Raw genomic sequence first — 17,340 nt, 5'->3', positions numbered from 1 at the left:
AATAACACAACATTGATTGCTAAACTTAGACCTCCACAGAGACTCTTTGTAAGCTACAAATAACAAAGTTCCCAATCAAGAGAGTCTACTGTGCGTGGAATTAATACATCATTATCGAAAAAGCTGGCTCAAAAAGGAGTGGAGAAGATACAGTCTGCATGAAAGAAGCAAGTGTCACCATAATGTGGTTCAAATGGCTCTGAACACTATGGGACTTAACATCTGAGGTCATCAGTCCCCTAGCAGAATGTGGAACAAGGGAAACAGAACACTGTTGGTCATGGCTAGGGTAAGTGATCCTCAATCAAAACTGTCATTCAGTCTCTGAACACCGAAAGAACGCCAAAAACCAGCTACTCTGACTGTTTACTATAGTACAACTAATGAAGTCTCATCAACAAAAACTAAGAACTTCCATGTTGAAGGGGATTCCCACACTCAGTCTTTTACGTAAGAACCAACTGGAGCGTGGTGCTGATTTTCTGTGCAGCACTTCGCAGTTGCCCCAGTATGTTATTAATTTAGTATCTGATGGTTTCATATGAACGCTGTCTCTATGTTACCCCAATACTCATATGAGTGTTATCGAGGTCTAATGCGACACCTGTGATAGTGGGTGGTTGCCTCCCACAGTCCTGGTGGGTGCAGGATCACCAGTGTGGCCGCCCTGCCCTACGTGAGCATTTGTTCTTCCTCACCTCCATATCCTGAGCGAACATGCACTAAAAGCCTTTTTTGTACCCCAGGCAATTAGAGCTGAGTACCCGTCTGAAAGAACGTTGACTCTTTCTTCGTAACAACACAGGCGCTGTAATAACGTATTTATCCGCTGATACCAGGCAGCGACTTTCTATTAAAATGTCCTCCCCTCCATGGTAATTACGAAATATGCGTACAAGTACAGGTTGTTAGGCAGTAACGACGACATATTGAAGTTCAGGTCTGACGGTGAGTCGTGCACGAATAGCCAAAGCGGTTAGGGCGACCACTTGTGTGAAGTGGGAAATACGCTTTTGAGTCCTGATCTGGCTCAAATTTTTATTGTCGTCATTCCCATACTCAGATGATGGTTGTTCGTATCCGCAACGGTGAATACATTTCACGTATAGTATACAGGGTGGTCCATTGATCGTGACCGGGCCAAATATCTCACGAAATAAGCGTCAAACAAAAAAAAATTACAAAGAACGAAACTCGTCTAGCTTGAAGGGGGAGAACAGATGGCGCTATGGTTGGCCCGCTAGATGGCGCTGCCATAGGTCAAACGGATATCAACTGCGCGTTTTTAAATAGGAACCCCCATTTTTTATTATATATTCGTGCCCGCATCTCGTGGTCGTGCGGTAGCGTTCTCGCTTCCCACGCCCGGGTTCCCGGGTTCGATTCCCGGCGGGGTCAGGGATTTTCTCTGCCTCGTGATGGCTGGGTGTTGTGTGCTGTCCTTCGGTTAGTTAGGTTTAAGTAGTTCTAAGTTCTAGGGGACTTATGACCACAGCAGTTGAGTCCCATAGTGCTCTGAGCCATTTGAACCATTTTGAACATATTCGTGTAGTACGTAAGGAAATATGAATGTTTTACTTGGACCACTTTTCTCGCTTTGTGATAGATAGCGCTGTAATAGTCACAAACGTGTAAGTACGTGGTATGACGTAACATTCCGCCAGTGCGGACGGTATTTGCTTCGTGATACATTACCCGTATTAAAATGGACCGTTTACCAATTGCGGAAAAGGTCGATATCGTGTTGATGTATGGCTATTGTGATCAAAATGGCCAACGGGCGTGTGCTATGTATGCTGCTCGGTACCCTGGACGACATCATCCAAGTGTCCGGACGGTTCGCCGGATAGTTAAGTTATTTAACGAAACAGGAAGTGTTCAGCCACATGTGAAACGTCAATCACGACCTGGAACAAATGATGATGCCCAAGTAGGTGTTTTAGCTGCTGTCGCGGCTAATGCGCCCATCAGTAGCAGACAAATTGCGCGAGAATCGGGAATCTCAAAAACGTCGGTGTTGAGAATGCTACATCAACATCTATGGCACGCGTACCATATTTCTATGCACCAGGAATTGCATGGCGACGACTTTGAACGTCGTGTGCAGCTCTGCCACTGGGCACTAGAGAAATTACGGGACGATGACAGATTTTTTGCAAGCGTTCTATTTAGCGACGAAGCGTCATTCACCAACAGCGGTAACGTAAACCGGCATTGCACTATTGGGCAACGGAAAATCCACAAATGGCTGCGACAAGTGCAACATCAGCGACCTTGGCGGGTTAATGTATGGTGCGGCATTATGGGAGGAAGGATAATTGGCCTCCATTTTATCGATAGCAATCTAAATGGTGCACTGTAAGCTGATTTCCTACGTAATGTTCTACCGATGTTACTACAAGATGTTCCACTGCATGACAGAATGGCGATGTACTTCCAACATGATGGATGTCCGGCACATAGCTCGCGTGCGGTTGAAGCGATATTGAATAGCATATTTCATGACAGGTGGATTGGTCGTCGAAGCACCATACCATGGCTCACGCGTTCACCGGATCTGACGTCCCCGGATTCTTTCCATGGGGAAAGTTGAAGGATATTTGCTATCCTAATCCACCGACAACGCCTGACAACATGCGTCAGCGCATTGTCAATGCATGTGCGAACATTACGGAAGGCGAACTACTCGCTATTGAGAGGAATGTCGTTACACGTATTGCCAGATGCATTGAGGTTGACGGACATCATTTTGAGCATTTATTGCATTAATGTGGTATTTACAGGTAATCACGCTGTAACAGCATGCGTTCTCAGAAATGATAAGTTCACAAGGTACATGTATCACATTGGAACAACCGAAATAAAATGTTCAAACGTACCTACGTTCTGTATTTCAATTTAAAAAACCTACCTGCTACCAACTGTTCGTCTAAAATTGTGAGCCATATGTTTGTGACTATTACAGCGCCATCCAACACAAGGCGAAAAAAGTTGTCCAAGTAAAACATTCACATTTCTTTACGTACTGCACGAATGTGTAATAAAAATGGGGGTTCCTATTTTAGAAAAACGCAGTTGACCTATGGCAGCGCCATCTAGCGGGTCAACAATAGCGCCATCTGGTTTCGCCCTTCAAGCTAGACAAGTTTCGTTCTTTGTTGTTTTTTCGTTTGATGCTTATTTCGTGAGATATTTGGCCCGGTCACGATCAATGTACCACCCTGTATATGAATATACACTCCTGGAAATTGAAATAAGAACACCGTGAATTCATTGTCCCAGGAAGGGGAAACTTTATTGACACATTCCTGGGGTCAGATACATCACATGATCACACTGACAGAACCACAGGCACATAGACACAGGCAACAGAGCATGCACAATGTCGGCACTAGTACAGTGTATATCCACCTTTCGCAGCAATGCAGGCTGCTATTCTCCCATGGAGACGATCGTAGAGATGCTGGATGTAGTCCTGTGGAACGGCTTGCCATGCCATTTCCACCTGGCGCCTCAGTTGGACCAGCGTTCGTGCTGGACGTGCAGACCGCGTGAGACGACGCTTCATCCAGTCCCAAACATGCTCAATGGGGGACAGATCCGGAGATCTTACTGGCCAGGGTAGTTGACTTACACCTTCTAGAGCACGTTGGGTGGCACGGGATACATGCGGACGTGCATTGTCCTGTTGGAACAGCAAGTTCCCTTGCCGGTCTAGGAATGGTAGAACGATGGGTTCGATGACGGTTTGGATGTACCGTGCACTATTCAGTGTCCCCTCGACGATCACCAGTGGTGTACGGCCAGTGTAGGAGATCGCTCCCCACACCATGATGCCGGGTGTTGGCCCTGGGTGCCTCGGTCGTATGCAGTCCTGATTGTGGCGCTCACCTGCACGGCGCCAAACACGCATACGACCATCATTGGCACCAAGGCAGAAGCGACTCTCATCGCTGAAGACGACACGTCTCCATTCGTCCCTCCATTCACGCCTGTCGCGACACCACTGGAGGCGGGCTGCACGATGTTGGGGCGTGAGCGGAAGACGGCCTAACGGTGTGCGGGACCGTAGCCCAGCTTCATGGAGACGGTTGCGAATGGTCCTCGCCGATACCCCAGGAGCAACAGTGTCCCTAATTTGCTGGGAAGTGGCGGTGCGGTCCCCTACGGCACTGCGTAGGATCCTACGGTCTTGGCGTGCATCCGTGCGTCGCTGCGGTCCGGTCCCAGGTCGACGGGCACGTGCACCTTCCGCCGACCACTGGCGACAACATCGATGTACTGTGGAGACCTCACGCCCCACGTGTTGAGCAATTCGGCGGTACGTCCACCCGGCCTCCCGCATGCCCACTATACGCCCTCGCTCAAAGTCCGTCAACTGCACATACGGTTCACGTCCACGCTGTCGCGGCATGCTACCAGTGTTAAAGACTGCGATGGAGCTCCGTATGCCACGGCAAACTGGCTGACACTGACGGCGGCGGTGCACAAATGCTGCGCAGCTAGCGCCATTCGACGGCCAACACCGCGGTTCCTGTTGTGTCCGCTGTGCCGTGCGTGTGATCATTGCTTGTACAGCCCTCTCGCAGTGTCCGGAGCAAGTATGGTGTGTCTGACACACCGGTGTCAATGTGTTCTTTTTTCCATTTCCAGGAGTGTATAAAGGGGAAAAGCTGTTAGCAAAAATCTCGAAAAGTTCTTGGTCGATTTACTTCTGGTTTTTACACGTTACTCTAATAATCATTCGGATGGACATAGGATACATATATGCTGCTGCTGTTCACAGTGTCTTTCCGTAATACGTTAATCTCGGCAGAACTCTGTATAGATATACCAAATTAATTCGCTGCATCTACGAGAATCCCACCCTACATGCGAAAATAAATGGAGTCTAGATCAGTTGAAAGTTTCCCATGAGACGAGATGTCACACAGGGAGACACCATCTCCCCTAAGCCATTCGCCTTCGCTGTAGCCGATGGTTAACGTATCTGTCCTGGGGATAGAACGGTACCAACAAGGAAAACGTCTCAAACATCTTTCCTTTGCAGATGACATCATTATCTTTGGCAGTGATACGTACGAACTGTAAACAACGATCCGAGAAAGCAAAGATGCTTCTTATGCTGTAGGTTCAATATCAACCTTCAATAGATCAAGGTCATGAGCGCTGTCAGCATTACAGATTACGTCGGAAACTATGCAATGGAAGTAATAAATGAATATATTTATCTCGGGCATACAATTCAACTTGTAGTAGGTAAACAGATAGTAGAGATCACCTGGCAAACTACCCGGACCTGAATGGTATTAGATAAACTTGGTTACATTCTCCGTAAGACGAGCATTCCCAAAAATTTAAAAAGGACATTCTGCGACAAACGCATCCTGCCAGTAATAACATCAGTTTCCGAAACTATGACAACAAGCAGCACGCTCGGCTGGCTGCGCGGTCTAACGCGCTGCTTTCCGAGCGGGAAGGTGTCCCAGTCCCCGGTACGAATCCGCCCAGCAGACTAGTGTCACGGTCAGGTGTGCCGGCCAGCCTATGGATGGTTTTTAAGTCGGTTTTCCCTCTACCTCGGTGAATGCGGGCTGGTTCCCCTTATTCCGTTTCAGTTACACTGTGTCGGCGATTGCTGCGCAAACACCGTTTCCACGTACGCGTACAACATAATTACTCTACCACGCAAATATTTGGGGTTACACTCGTCTGGTATGAGTCGTTCCCGGTGAAGATGGGAGGAGGGGGGTGGGGAAGCAACCGCACCTCACAGTAACCCTAGGTTCGATTTGGGGCGGTGGTGAGGTGGGTGGACTGCTGTGGCCTGTTGTGGGGTTGTGAACCATTGAGAGCTACGGCGGGACAACGCCTCTTCGTCGTTTCTAGGTCCCCGGTTTAATACAATACAATACAAAACAATACAATACAATGACAACAAGCAGTGCAAAACAACTGCATATCCGTGAAAGGACAATAGAGAAAGCAGTACTTGGAGTGTGTGAGAGACAGGATGGAGAACTATGAGATAAATAGAAAAACATGGCTCTACGACTTCGTTATGCCGACTAACACTGAAGCAGCACTGAGCAGGACCAATTAAATGGAGTCTGGGGGTGTCAAAGAGGAGTTTGGACGTCGCCTGACGAGATGAAGGGCGACCTTCAACGGTATGTGGGGGAAACCCGGATCCAAGAAAAGATCGGCACGTAAATGTAGTGGATATTTAGTTGCTGAAGAAGAAAACGCATCTGAGGACACAGATGGTTCTGGAGACTATCATTACACTGCAGATTCGTGATGCCAGACTACCACTACTTTTTATTAGCAGTCCATTGCTAGCCGGATCATAGCCCTGACTTATTTTGTGATTTCGAAAGAATTACTCAACAGTGTGTGAAAAGTATCAACATCCCTGCACCCCATACACAAGAAGGACCCATTATGTTCTGGAAAACTACTGCAGATACACGTCTGAGACATGTTTCATTAGATTCACCAGACCAATAACACAAAATAAATCGAAATCGTGCTTTACTCTAACGTCGTACAGTTTTGCGATGGCTTCATATTAGCGAAGTTGTTAAATTTCAGGCAATATCTTTTATTAACCGTAACTGAACATTTGCTGGCTTATGTTTATATGGACTTTTTTCTTTAGTTTTACTTGTAGATAACATATTAAAGTATTTGACTATCTTCGTGATTCACCCTGTAGGCCAGTAATTACCGATGAACTTGTTATCACCTTTTGTTGAAGAGAAGAATGACCTCTGTGTTTCTTCGCGACTGGAGTCTCCCTTTCCTCGAGACAAAGTAGTGTTTCGTCTCTCCTCCAAGTTTACTCACCTTGCTCGTTGTCTCATCTTCTTCTGGCACCTTAAAGGTCCCGAGTTGTGTCAGAACTGTTTCCATTTCATTTTCGTAGATAGGTTCTAGTTCTTCCATAACAAATCTTCTTGATTAATCGTGCAGGCCTTGACTTTTCATTGACTGAAGCAGTTTACAATTTAGGTAAATTTGTCTCTCTCAGTAACAGCTTGGCCACGGCCATTCCGAATATTGTGGATAAAAGCTTCTCTTTTGACTGAATTGAACGAAGAACTCATGCTCACACTGATTTTGATGGTCTCCTCGGTAAGTCCTGCGTATTGCGTTCACTGATTTCTTCTGACCAATTACTTTACGTTGCTGTTGATGTCTCCGTATTTGGGTGAGTCTCTTGAGTTTTCGCGTTTCTTCTCTAAGTTGTTGTGTTTCGGGACTGAATTAAGGATTTCTTCTGGTTTTGGAGCGCACTGACTTCCTTTACTGCAGTTAGAATGCTGCTGGTAATTGCTATTGATTGTTTGTTCAGTTCGATTATTCTTAGCTTTTCTGTTGGTAGTTTTTTGTCTATGCGTTGGTTGAACTCACTTCTCTTTCGGTTCATTTATCGTAGGTCTGATTTTCATTTCCGTGATACATTTTCTCTCGAGCTGAGGATTAACTTGGATGCTGTCTGTAACTACATCGTCGCTGCATGTGTTGAGTCGATATATAACTGACTGACCCGACCACATTTGGCTTTTAAATGTGATAATGTTAGCTATTTTATTCTTAACCACATCGCCAGGGCTTATCCAGGTACACTGTCGTTTCGTAATTTTCTTGTAAAATGTATTTATGCTCTATAAACGTTCGTTGTTAAGAAATTCATAATTATTTCTCCTTTTTGCTTTAGCGTTAAGAGTCCAAATTTTCCAGAGAATGGATGGTCTTCTGTGGACTTCACTCCTATCTTGGTATCAAAATCACTAAATATTGAGGAAAATAGGATGGTTTGTAAAGTTTTCAAATTTTCGTAAAACTATTCTAGTTCTTTATCGGTTGAGGTGTCAGCAAGTGAACAGGGACGTATGATTTGAAGGCTGATCTTAGCATGTAGAACACTGTGTGAAATGGACGTGATCTTGCTGATAAGGTGTCGCCTGCTACTGTGACTTAGCAGAGCTACACAGGTAAGGTGCTAATTTATGTTCGAGATGTTCTGCCATAGGAGGCGTCCAGATTTGAGGTTGTGGCTGCTTCGCCTATGCGACTCACCTCACTGATTCTGGACATATCCCATTTCATGTTCTGCACACCGTGTCCGAACAGCCGAGATGTTCTTGAAGTCTCATAGTGTAGGTATTATATGCAGCAACACAGGAAGTTTCGTTCAAGTAGTTCGTATGACCTTCGTGTTTACTTTGTTGTTTAATTTTATTAGTCAGTTTTTTGCCCTGTTATCCTCACCCAGTATCCATGAGGTAGACTTACTTTTAAGTGCGAGATTCCAGCTCTACGAGCCTGGGGTGCTCTTGTTTTGAAATCCGACTTTTTCATTCAGGGAAGCTTTGGACTATATCTCCTCTTCCTGATCTAATTTGGACTGCGAACAGATGGAGAGTTGTACAGGGATTAATAGACGAAGATTAGGACAGTAGATATACAGACCGTGGCATTGTAACCAATTATCGAGTTTAATTATAGCGAATGTATCTATAGACACAGAAGTCAGTAGTATTTTTACTTTAATTCTCCGGAATGTTGCTGTTTAGACAGCATCCCAGCCCGTATTAATATTTGAAAAAGTGTTGTAAAAACACAGGAATGGGTCTCACCGCGGCAATATCACGACCAACATAAAGCAGTGCATCAGACATAGGTCTTGATGGAACTACCGGTCAGTCGTGTGATGTATGTTTGGACTTTCAGTCCAGTTACACGCTATTTTGTCTGGACCCAGGAATATGCACTACACACAAAACAAACAAACACACACACACACACACACACAGAGCAAAGAAAACCTCTGGAAAGGTGCTGCTTTTTGTCAGCCTTAGTGACTGCAAATAACCATACGTTCGAGTACTGTTGGAAAAACAATATGTCGAAATCGGTAGGGCCTTAAGCGATACACGAAAAAAAATGTTTTAATGAATAGATGTCTACCAGCTTACTCCAAAACCACAATGGAATAGTATAGCGGGGAGCAGAATTGATCGCTTATTAGCCCCTGGCGAAAGACAAACAACAAACTGTATTTATAGCTGTACTTTTTTCCAGCCCAGTCCCATTTATTATCAGACATTGATGAACAGCTACTCCTGTGTCATTTTTAAAACCGTTCTTCAGTTTGCCTACTGAGATAGTAAGTCCCTATGCATGGTTAATGTGTTATGTATTTAAAAAAAATCTCTCTCAAACTTACAGCACATACCTATGTCAATTGTGGGAGTCAGATGGCGCTGTGATTCTAACAGATCTCTTCAGAACTAGGGGCTCTACTTCACCCTCCAAATTCCAACACAGAGAGCCAAAGCCAACCGTAAAACACACATGTTTTCTGTTGTAAGCAGACATAGAACATGTACGCTATTTTCTTGTGTTGGCTTCCCCCCCAATTCCGTCCCCCCCTCCTTCCCGCCCCCTCCTCCAGCTGCAGCGGCCGCTGCGTACCGTTGGTGGGTTCGGAGTCGAATCCTAAAGGTGGAATTCGCCTGCATTAGGTACAGGATATTACGACAATGGGTCTGTTGTAGACAGAACAGCTTTTTCAACGTGCTCTGTCAGTTTTCATCGTCCTCTGACAATGATGATGCCTGTTTGCACTAGTGACATAATTAGAACAATTCAAAAATGGTTCAAATGGCTCTGAGCACTATGGGACTTTACATCTGAGGTCATCAGTCCCCTAGACTTAGAACTACTTAAACCTAACTAACCTAAGGACATCACCCACATCCATGCCCAAGCTAGGATTCGAACCTGTGACCGTAGCAGCAGCGCGGTTCCCGACTGAAACACCTAGAACCGCTCGGTAACAGCGGCCGGCTAGTTCAAACAATTGCCTGACACGATGATGAGGAAAGCCATTCCTACACCACCATACCGTTCTGACTGTATTTCTTTCACATTTACCGTATAAAAGTAGCATACGTAATTCCTTCCCGTTGGTGTACAGCCCAGCATGCGGAGAATGTTGAAGTAGAAATTACCTGATGATAGGTGACACACAGTACTGCAGTGCAAGGAATTAAACAGTCCACACGATTGATACAACGACGTAGTGCAATGAGCCGTGGTAAAAATCGTTGTTTTGCAGAGCGCGCCGCAGCGCGTAGTGTGAAGTAGTCGCCCTCCGTTTCTGGCGGTGGCGCCGCTGTGGCAGTCGCAGCTTTGGTGTCTCCCTCTGGTGGAAAAGGGGAAAGGTTGTCTGTTCACGTGGTATTTAAGGGGTGCTAGGTGCTCGCCAGTGGGGCAGTCTGGAGTCAGTCTGAGTCAGTCTGGGTCAGTCTGGGTCTGTCTCTCTTCCGCATTTGTTAGGCAGTTAGTGTCTGTCTGTCGTTCGGATCAACCTTTAAAGCCGGCAAAATGACAGTCTTTCCACTCCGCCAGTAAGAGAACTCAGCGAGTGGTCGCCCGTTCGGGGCTTAGTTCCTGCATGTGAGTCTGCGTGTTACGCCGCCGGTCTGCTCGAGTTTGCTCAGGCAATGGTTATTGGCGGTTGGATCGATCGGTCGGTCGGTCGCGCACTGAGACACAAGATGACTTGTCCGCCTTGAGCGTCGGCGCATGTGAGGTCGCCACGTGGGTCCAGTGGGCCGCGGCGTATACCGAGAGGTAGTGACTTCGCGGTCGACAGGAGAGCAACAGGAGTCAACCCACGATATTAGTCTGGCCGGTGCGAGCTGCGACGCCGTGGTGTAACTGGCTCTCCGAGCGCTTCTGGGTCCCTTGAGTCACCATCTTGTGGAGCTTGGCTCGGTCCTTTCCTGGTGCAGGGATGTCGTTTTGCCAGTGGTCGTGTTTCCTCTGCTTGGTTGGGTCCGAGCCAGTATTTCCGCCATCGTGTGTCTGGAAGTGAGTGGGAGACGCACCAGCAGTGCAGTCGCGACGGAGCAGCAGTCGCGGACGGAGCAGCGGGCAGTCGGTCGGTTGGTGCGGACCCGGAAAGACGGAAGAACGGCGCATCTTCCTGCATCCGTTGAAGCGGCTGGCAGCGGACGGTTCTGGAGAGCGATGTGGGGGTGCTGCCCCAGGTCTTCTCGAGAAATCGCAGTTATTAGAAGTTAAGTGATTGGTGGTATGTTGTGTGATTTACTCTTGTTAGATTCTTCTTGTTTTCTTGGTCAGTCTCTCGTCCCCAGCTTGCTCGTCTGTCTCTCGCCCACATTTGTTAGGCAGTTAGTGTCTGTCTGTCGTTCGGAGCTGCCTCTGTCATGTTTGTCGAATTTGGTGTGTTAACGAATTTATTGCTTGGAGTGTAACGGCCTAATTCCTGAAATATGTTTTGATCTTGCCTATCATCTTGAGAGGCGGTATCTGTGTACTGTAGAGCATGTGAACTTGTTTGGCGAACTTGTATAATTTTATATAAGATTGCATTTGATGGGCTTTTATTTAAATGGTCATTTTAGTATATAAAGTTGCCACCCGTTCACCGTAAGACTTTTCTTGGAAGTTAAAATCAAGTTGCACCTTCGGCAAAGGTAATATCTTAATTTTGGTGTTTTGTACCATTTCTATCCCTCCTACGGGGTGCATAGTTTGTGTGCTTGTGTGAATTGTTAAAACTTTTAGTTTAAAGTAATCTGGTGTGTTGCAGATATGCACCAGTGTAGTCTTTCAGAGGTTGTTGTGAGCGGTCGTAGCTACGGCCGTGTCAAAAGGGAGCGGCAAGGTTCTCAGCCCAAAAGCTCATACAGTCAAAAATTTGTTTCTCTCTGCCTCTGAATAAATTGTAACTTGATATTTAGAGGGTTCTTTCTGATTATAATTTTAAATCTGTTTCTTTTAAAAAATGCTTTAGGCAACTTTAAAGTGAATAAGTTACCATCTGTTAAAAAGAAATTTCCTTATGATTTCATCAGTTACTCCCTGGCGAATACTTCCACGCTCACATAGTGTGAATAAATGTGTTAATGTTCTTGATGAATCGCTAGTAAGTAGAGTAAATTCTCAAGAAAATTCTTTGAAAATAAATCACGGTTCATCCAACATGAGTATGTTTACAGCACAATAACTGACTTCAAGTTAAGTTTTCAGAATATTTTTTCTCCGATTATTTTCCTCGGAGGCGACGTCGAGGATGCTATGGTGTTTGGGAGCCACATGGGAAAACCCTTTTTTACAGTAGTCATACGATATTAAAGGCTCTAATAAAACTGTCAAGTATTTAGACCTTAATTTAATGCTCAGACTTTCGACTGGAATGTTTACGTCTAGATGAATATCACCCCCGTTGAGTTATCCGGCAGTCGTCACCTAACTGTTACAGAGAGCTCCTGGGAGAGACTGCTTTATCATAAAGAAAGAAATTAGACTTCCCAGACAGACTGGTACATTTTTGTAAAGCATCTGGTAAGAGCTGTCTTAATCTCACCTGGGAGTACCACCTTCTGTCTCTCTCGAAACCAGCCTTCCTCCGAGAAAGTTCAGCTGTAGGGCGTTGCGTAGCCGCCGCCTCTGCTTCCGGAGCCGCATACCCCCACCTCATCCACGCCTACAACCCCGCCGCCGCTGAAGAAGGGTGGGGGGGGGGAGTTTCAAGGGAAGCCAACACACGAAAATAGTGTAAATATGCTGTGTGTGTTTACAAAGGAGTACATGTTTGTTTATTTAGCGTTGGCTTTGGCACTCAACGTTGGAATTTGGAGGCTAAAGTAGGTCCCGGCTCTTGTAATATGTCCATTCTGGCTCTTGTGGGATGTCCATTAGAATCACAGTGCCATGTAACTCAAAAATTGATGATGTACACTAAAAGGTTGAGACAGGATATTTTTATCATATACATAACGCATTAACCATGCATTGGAACTTATCACCTCAGTAGACAAACGGCAAAACCGTGTTAAAAACAACGTACTGTAGCCGTTCATCGTTAGTTTATACTACATAGAAGTGGCTGGCAAAGAATACAGTTATAAATACTGTTTGTTGTTTGCCTTCAGCCAGAGGCAAACACGTGATCCATTCTACTCCCAACTGTAAGATTCTATTGTGGTATGAACTGGTAGGCATTCACTCATTTAAACTTTTTTTTTTCATTTCTTTCGCGTGTCCCTTAAGGCAGTGACCGCTCTCGATTCCGACAATTTATTTTTTTCGGTAAGTACTCGAACGTATGGCTACTTGTAGTCATTAAGGTTCTCAAAAAGCGGCAGCCTTCCAGAGAGTGTTTTCTTTGCTGAGTGTGTGTGGCAGAGCACATTTGTAAATACGTTTGTCGACCTCTGTACAGGGTTATGCCCGCATCTCGTGGTCGTGCGGTAGTGTTCTCGCTTCCCACGCCCTGGTTCCCGGGTTCGATTCCCGGCGAGGTCAGGGATTTTCTCTGCCTCGTGATGGCTGGGTGTTGTGTGCTATCCTTAGGTTAGTTAGGTTTAAGTAGTTCTAAGTTCTAGGGGACTGATGACCATAGATGTTAAGTCCCATAGTGCTCAGAGCCATTTGAACCATTTTTACAGGGTTATGGTGTATTTACTGCTTTCGACACATGTGATATTGCCTGTTGTTTTAGAGGAGATTGAACACACGTTGGTGAGGGTGAGACACGTACGAATTTAACGTCATCGCAGATACTGCTTCACAGGTTAGTCTCAGCTGAATCTTTGATAACTCTGACAACATGTCACCGCTTGTTACCACTCTCTTTTAAACAATAAGAATTAGCCGCGTGTTTGCTACCGTGGGACTCTTAACTGATGTGCAAGTTAGGGGGCTGAACCACGATGCTATGTAAATCACATCCAAGTTGATTTATATTGAATCTGCATGAGGTGTATAACGCAGTCTTATAGTGTCCTTGCCGGCCGCGGTGGTCTAGCGGCTCTGGCGCTGCAGTCCGGAACCGCGGGACTGCTACGGTCGCAGTTTCGAATCCTGCCTCGGGCATGGGTGTGTGTGATGTCCTTAGGTTAGTTAGGTTTAAGTAGTTCTAAGTTCCAGGGGACTGATGACCTAAGATGTTGAGTCCCATAGTGCTCAGAGCCATTTGAACCATTTTTTTATAGTGTCCTTGATATAAATACTGTGTGCCGTGGCTCATGTAATTTGTTTATTAAATTAAGTGATCTAAATTCCCCTCCAAAAATGATAGGAAAGGATTCTAGTGATGGTGGCAGTTCAGCAGAAAATGCCGTCCTAAAAATTTATAATGACATTTATTTTCTTTTAATGGAACACAAAACTAATCTTGAATTTGTACAAGGAACAGTCATGTATATTACCGTAAGACAAACATATAAATAGTCCTCACTTGATGGAAGTGTTGGCAAGAACTTAGTACAAACGACACTGCATGGAATCTAGTGTGCTCCTCTACTACGAGAAAGGGGAGCAAAGAGAACAGGTGAAACCTATCACAACGATAAACGAGTGGGTAATCGGACGGTATCACCCAAGGATGCAAAGTGGCTCTACAGATGCCACCGCTGAGAAACCTCAATTCGAATTTTGGGTGGCTCAAAAATCAACTGAAACGCTATAGACCAGAGCTGCATGTATTACCGACAGTAAGGAGAAAGGCCGTGTGCTGATGACAGCTGCTACTCCTGGGCGTCCGCTGCACGGAAATGGTGTGGTATCAAATGGTTCAAATGGCTCTGAGCACTATGGGACTTAACATCTTAGGTCATCAGTCCCCTAGAACTTAGAACTACTTAAACCTAACTAACCTAAGGACATCACACACATCCATGCCCGAGGCAGGATTCGAACCTGCGACCGTAGCAGTCGCGGGTGTGGTATCGATAGCTACGATGCCACGGCGTAGGTGCGCTCTGCTATGTTGGCACTACGAAACCGACACCGACAACAGCGCCCTCTAGCCGGCGCTCTGCAGTTCTACGAGCGCCGCTTCCGATTCAGCCCATTTGATTCCGAGTAGACGGCCAAGCAACATTGTTTCTATTTCAAAATGAACGAGCGACTACAGATTTTGCCTTTGTAACTTCTGGCCAATGTAGATTTGATTGATGTACAGCTTCGCAACTACGTGCTCATCTCAGCCAAAGTTAAGTATAATTGATGTATTCAAGTTATTGTGTTGTGATATAGTAAAACCACTTTTCATTGCAGTACCGAGAGCTCTACTTCATCTGCTCCTACACACTTCCTACATTCGGTCTACCCTTCAGTTTACAGAAGCAGACCCACGCGCCGCTTTCCAGGCGGGATACAACAGATGGGTTCCACCTTGGAGACTGATTGAACCATGAATGCGGAAATAACTAAATGTTTGTCAGGGTGGCCGACCAAGTGAAACTGCGAATGAAATTACTCGGTAGCAATAACGGCAAAATGCGCTACCAACTCCTGTGGTGGAAACGCACCAAACCCTCTCAGTTCCCTTCCACCTCGCGCCCCGAGAGCGACAGCTCGGCTTGTGCCAGAATACGGCAAGTCGTCGCTGATAAGATTTTCGCCAATTATGGCCCTACAAAAAATTCATCTTGACTATCACTTCCATTCTCTATCAACTTAGACACCAATACCATTCCTTTCCGCCAATTACAGACGGTGACTGCAAACGTGTGCTGATGTAACAGTCGAGCAGCCTATCATAACCGCGGCCAGGACTTCACTCAGGAAGCTTCCTGGCGATAGGCACCAACGAAGTACGATAATTGGGTTGCTACATGTGGCGCTGTTCTGTCTCCGAAACGTCGGCCGCGCTGAGTGGCCGCGTAGTTTGAGGCGCCATGTCACGGATTGCGCGGCCCATCCCGCCGGAGGTTCGAGTCCTCCCTCGGTCATGGGTGTGTGTGTTGTCCTTAGTGTAAGTTAGTTTAAGTAGTGTGTAAGTCTAGGGACCGATGACCTCAGCAGTTTGGTCCCTTAGGAATTCACAAACATTTGAACATTTTCGAAACGTGGCAAACAATAGCACAGCCGTGGCGCCAAAGTGATGCGTTCCACCCCAAAACAGAAGGCTTAGTTTATACTACATAGAAGTGGCTGGCAAAGAATACAGTTATAAATACTGTTTGTTGTTTGCCTTCAGCCAGAGGCAAACACGTGATCCATTCTACTCCCAACTGTAAGATTCTATTGTGGTATGAACTGGTAGGCATTCACTCATTTAAACTTTTTTTTTTCATTTCTTTCGCGTGTCCCTTAAGGCAGTGACCGCTCTCGATTCCGACAATTTATTTTTTTCGGTAAGTACTCGAACGTATGGCTACTTGTAGTCATTAAGGTTCTCAAAAAGCGGCAGCCTTCCAGAGAGTGTTTTCTTTGCTGAGTGTGTGTGGCAGAGCACATTTGTAAATACGTTTGTCGACCTCTGTACAGGGTTATGCCCGCATCTCGTGGTCGTGCGGTAGTGTTCTCGCTTCCCACGCCCTGGTTCCCGGGTTCGATTCCCGGCGAGGTCAGGGATTTTCTCTGCCTCGTGATGGCTGGGTGTTGTGTGCTATCCTTAGGTTAGTTAGGTTTAAGTAGTTCTAAGTTCTAGGGGACTGATGACCATAGATGTTAAGTCCCATAGTGCTCAGAGCCCCCAGCCATTGTAAAAATAGCGAACGTCCGTCGCTCTCGCCCCTGAGACCCAACACCAAAAGAGAAAACCGCCAGCCGTGGGTCAGGGCTGTCCGCAATTCATAGTGCCCGGATTACCCCCCCCCCCCCCCCCCCCGCCGCTCTTCTTCTGAACGTTCGCTGCTATTGTGAGCGGTTGGGCTCCTCACAGCCCAAAAGTTTCACCTCGTCTCCCACGTGAAATTAACAGAATTACGATATGCATGCATCGTATTCCCGGTCGTGTACATGCCGGTACATAGCATCCGATTACCTACTTTGCTTGACAGTGTAATACAGCAGCGAAATGACAATTTGCATATATGAAAATTTAGATTCTAGAAATGGAAGATAGGCTGGATTGTTGGCCCTTAATAAGTGTATGAAGAGACCAGATTGCATGCCGTCTTGCAACATTTTTTACCGTTATACGTTATTACCTAAATAAACACTCTCATTATGAAGTGGTCTGGTGATCTTTTTAAGGGGGTTTCACCTACCTATTAATATGCATTTTGCAAGCAAAAAACAATCATATCTGCCTCTAGCCCTGGCTTCCCGAGCACGGGGTCCCGTGTTCGATTCCCGGCGGGGTCAGGGATTTTCATCGTCCTCGAGATAACTGGGTGTTTGTGTTGTCCTCATCATTTCATCATCATTCACGAAAGTGGCGAGATTGGACAGAGCAAAGGTTGAGAATTTGTACGGGCGCTGATAACCGCGCAGTTGAGCGCCCCACATACCAAACATCATCATCCTCATCATTTAGCCCTGGCGTTCTGCGTCACCGCACGC

Source organism: Schistocerca nitens, chromosome 3, assembly GCF_023898315.1.
Source record: "Schistocerca nitens isolate TAMUIC-IGC-003100 chromosome 3, iqSchNite1.1, whole genome shotgun sequence".
Lineage (NCBI taxonomy): Eukaryota > Metazoa > Arthropoda > Insecta > Orthoptera > Acrididae > Schistocerca > Schistocerca nitens.
Note: the sequence above shows the minus strand (reverse complement) of the source record.